This window comes from Amblyomma mixtum, chromosome 4 (genome assembly GCF_055824585.1).
Source record: "Amblyomma mixtum isolate Tamu chromosome 4, ASM5582458v1, whole genome shotgun sequence".
NCBI classification, from domain to species: domain Eukaryota; kingdom Metazoa; phylum Arthropoda; class Arachnida; order Ixodida; family Ixodidae; genus Amblyomma; species Amblyomma mixtum.
Window position 1 is genome coordinate 117,400,849 of NC_143015.1, and position 4,777 is coordinate 117,405,625.

The 4,777-nt window shown below is 46.1% G+C and overlaps 1 pseudogene; it reads left to right on the forward strand.

The window, feature by feature from the left end:
- Nucleotides 1–444: 444 nt before the first annotated feature.
- LOC149348051 (allatostatin-A receptor pseudogene) lies at nucleotides 445–1,308 on the forward strand (annotated as a pseudogene).
- Nucleotides 1,309–4,777: the final 3,469 nt, after the last annotated feature.

The following is a 4,777-nucleotide window of genomic DNA, read 5'->3' on the forward strand; positions in this document are numbered from 1 at the left end:
TTGAACAACGACTCTTTTGTGCACACATTACCTCCCACTCCCCACGTGAGAAATCTGCGTTTTCAACACATGTGATGATTGATTTCAGTGATAGCTCACTGCACCTCCATTTTTGTATTTTACAGATCACGCTGCTCGGATAAAATAACCTTAGTGTTACGGGGGATAATCTCGCAGGAGTACAACACGACCACCGGTACAGATCTGATGGCAAGTTGCAACAGCACCGGGGACGACTCCAAAACGCGGGGGGAGTCCTCCAGCACTCCCTTGGAATTATTGCTGAACCAAGAGAACCAAACTGAGGACTATTACTACGAAGATGACACGGAGGTGATAGAAGAGGTGCTGGGAATTGTTGTTCCTGTCCTTTTCGGTGTCATTGTCATCGTAGGATTACTCGGTAACGCCCTCGTCGTTCTCGTGGTGCTTTGCAACCGTCAAATGCGCTCCACCACCAACATCCTCATCATCAACCTCGCCGTAGCCGACCTACTGTTCATCGTCTTCTGCGTACCTTTCACAGCCTGGGACTACACCCTCACCTACTGGCCCTTTGGAGACGCCTGGTGTCGCATCGTTCAGTACCTTGTCATCGTCTGCGCCTGCGCCAGTATCTACACTTTGGTCCTCATGTCTGTGGACAGGTTCCTGGCGGTCGTTTACCCTGTCCGGTCCATGTCAATCCGGACACAGGCTAACGCCTTTCGATGCATACTACTGACGTGGGTCATCATATTCGTGGCGTGCGTTCCGGTCCTCGTTTCCCACGGCGTGGTGATCGTTGACGACCTCCACTCCTTCTGCACCTTCCGTGTCGACGCCGGCTACAACATAGCGGCATTCTATGTGTCTCTCTGCATGGTTGCCTTTGTGGTACCACTGGCTTTGATCTTTGCCTTATACGCACTCATGCTGAAGCGACTGTGGCTCGGAGTCACCCCCGGTGGTAGGGTGAGTGCCGAGAGCACCCGTGCAAAGAGACGTGTCACGAGACTCGTTATTGTGGTCGTGCTGGTCTTCGCTGTCTGTTGGTGCCCCGTGCACGCGGTGCTGGTCCTCAAAAGCGTCGGTCTGTACGGAAGACGCATGGACGGCCCACGCATTGTGGTGCAAATCGCGTCGCAAGTTCTCGCTTACACAAACTCATGCGTGAACCCGTTTTTGTACGCGTTCCTCTCAGGTAGTTTCCGAAAGGGTTTCTGTAAAATTTTCTTCTGCTTCCGCAGGGCTTCTTCTGGCAGGTTTCCCGCCTGTGATGTAATCCGCGCAAGCTCAAGAATGCTAGACAACGTGAATCGCACTTAGCTCGAGGCATGGTGCTTATGAATGACGAGAGCTGTGGAAATAGATTGCATTTCAGGAATTTATTTCATGTGTGGTGCGTAAAATCAAATAGCGCTTTTAAGGAGGCTAAGCTAGCTGAATGAAGTACGAAGATGTGCTCTGTGTCAGAGCATAGTGCTGTAGAAGAGGAATTGTGGCGGATGCAATTTTTTATATACAGTTGGTGGGACAGCAGTTGCTCATAATTCAAAGAAAAGGTCACCTATGAATTGAAATAAACAGAGAACAGTTACTGACAGCGGAAAATAATGTAAGCATGGTCCTATGTCCGTGCTGCAGCCTCAAATTTTGCGTCCATCACCGTATCCGCAAGACTGCAGTAAAGTTGCTGGCTCGTAAATAAATGGCCTATTCTCGCCAAGAACTGGAAAGTATTTTCATTACGAGTATAGTTCCATGTGTTGCTAAACAACTTCATCTATGATCTCATCTAATTAAGACTGGATTACCTACGGAATGTATAACCTGATAATTTTGGCAGCTGTACGCCACAGGCTAGTACTTCATTTTTCATGCCTTCTAATTTCCATTTCGTGCCTTCTTCATCGTGGGTTTAGTTGCCCATGAGATACTTAACACGCCTTCCTCCCGTGCATTACCTCGCTTGCCTCCGCCCAGACACTCAGAAAGTTCTTAATCGAAGATTTCGTTCTTCGCCAGCATTTTAGAAGTTAAAGTAAACTTTTCTTGATGCTTGTCTGAAAACGGCGACTTTTAAAAGCTCCTATATCATAAAAAAAATCTGGCAATGTTAGTACTTAAGCAACATGCATGCAAACTGAGGTAGGTTATTATTGAATCATTTCGACAATGTGAGTAGGACACACTATCTCAGCTATTCATCCAGTGTTTTGAGCTGTAGCGGAAAAAAAGCTGGGTTATGGCCTCAGTTGTTGAACGACTGAATTGATAATATAGCGCAATTTGTACAGTACAGTTCTGAAGTCACACTCTCTTCGGAAATTTACTTGACCACTCTGTTGGAAATAAGGAGGCTTGCCCTGCTGCTTATTTCATATGGGGTGATTTAGTAACTCTTCCTTATGCAGCTATTGATTCACCGATGCAGTTAATGACATTATCCTCGCCGGCATCTTTTATTCGAAATGATATGAGACATAGAGCAGTCAGACTGCGAATGCATAAAAATACAGCTCTCCTTAGACGTTAGCTAAATGCTGGGCATGGTTTTACTAGGAAGGAAACATCAGTGCGGTGATCTTTAGGGTGCTCATGCTTTAAAATGTTGAGGAACACAAGCTCTCGCCACGGACGCCACTAATATCAAGCAAAGCTTTCACGCTGTGACGCCCTGTCTCTGGTATGTACGGCGCAGGAGCGCAGTGTCATTGCAGTGCCTGCAGCAGCTCGATGCCTATCACGGATTACATACCGAACTCTACAAGGCTTCTGGTCGTATTTATCCCCGACGGATCTCTCAATCCCGAAGTACACAGCGTTACAACAGCAGTATAAAAACTTTCGTTCCTATTCAGGGCGTAGTGAAATGAATGCAACATGGTAATGAGCAGCATTTTGAGTTAAATGAATTTCAAGCCAACAGCTTTTTTTGCCACCGTTTGTCGAGCATTGCCTTTTAGCCATTTTTCTAAAATTATGCAAATGAACCACTCAATTTATGTTAAGCATGCAATGCCCAGACATTTAAAGCGCAGCATAAAAGTTATGAAGTTCGATTCGAGGATTTTTCGGAACTGGTGGTATTTCATTGCAGAAATGCTAACTTTAATATCGGTTAAAGCACAGAACACAATTTGTTTGGTATAATTGGGATGAGTTCTTAATTTATAAGGACAATAAAAATGCACATGAAAGCACAGGCGCACGAGTTAAATATAAAGAAAAATTCAAAACTGCTCATCACCTGCCACTGCAGCATTAGGATCACATATATTTTGAACTATTATGCCATTCACACCATCTTTTGAATGCATTTATCTTGTGAGCAAGCTTCCTGCATGTCTGGAAGGTGACACTTTCACCTAGCTTTAATAAAAACATTGCAAAAGGCAGTTTCAGCAATTGTGTGAACAACTGTGTCATTCTGCGAGCAGAAATGAAAATTATTCGTACTTTTGAACTGTCTAGGATAAGTGGTACGCCACGCTTTATAGGGCCAACTACAAAGTGGAGCCCTTTTATAAAATGTTTCTTTTTGCCGCGAGTAGAAGGTTGGCGCTGCAGTATAAATGGTTCTATGCTGCAGCACCATGCTGCAAAGCATCTTTTCAAAGGCTAACAAAAACAACAACAACGGCAACAACAACAACAACAACAAACAACAATGCAAGGTCCATACGAGACGCACACCAAGTCGCCGTAAACACGATAGTCGTCCTGGAATGTTCCATGGACGACTCTATCGCTTTTTTACTATTCGCGAAGTAAAAGAGTGATCAAAAGAATCAGCAGGGTAGAGAGCTGGTCCACTTGGGCCTGTTTCCTGCGAATAAATAAGTTGCAAGAACCGCGTCGTCCTGTTTGCCTCTCTGTCTCTGCGTCCTTCCGCTGGTTTTTTCTTTAGAATTTAGACCAAAAGAAGTGTGAACAGCGGTGCACGCAGGCTTCGCACTGTTGGCTTTTCTTTTCATCGCCCGTGCACCTGTGTTGAACGCCAGCACTATATGTGAACATGCCACTCGCCCTCCTGTCTTTTCAAGAGGTTCCGCTTCGTTTCGCTGGTGGCTGTCTTGATTTGTTGAAGCCACCTCAAATCGCGTTGATGACGTGTGCAATCACGTCTCTACCATGCGCACAGAAAAAGCCCATGGCGCTTCGGTGGAGCTGGGCAGCGTTGTGGCGGTCGGCGAGGATAAGCATCATCATCATCATCAGCCTGACTACGTCCACTGCAGGGCAAAGGCCTCTCCCATGTCTCTCCGATTAACCCTGTCCTTCGCCAGTTGCGGCCACCGTATTCCCGCAAATTTCTTAATCTCATCCGCCCACCTAACCTTCTGCCGCCCCCGGCTACGCTTGCCTTCTCTTGGTTTGCACTCCATTACCCTTAAGGACCAGCGGTTATCTTGCCTTCGCGTTACATGCCCTGCCGAAGCCCACTTCTACCTCTTGATTTCAACTAGGATGTCAATAACCCGCGTTTGTTATGTCACCCTCACCACCCGCTTCCAATCTCTTAACGCTACTCCTATAATTTTCTTTCAATTACCTTAGTTCGGTCTGTAATCCTTCAAGTCCTTGACGTCTCCTTTCTTATGAATTAAGATAATGTTATTGTTTTTCCAAGCTCCAGGTACGCTCGAGGTCACAAGGCATTGCGTATACAGGGTGGCTAGTTTCTCGAGCACAATCTCTCCTCCATCCTTCAAGAAATCTGCTGTTATGTGATCCTCATCAGCTGCTTTCCCCTTTTGTAGTGCTCCTAAGGCTTTCCTTACTTCCCCCTTCG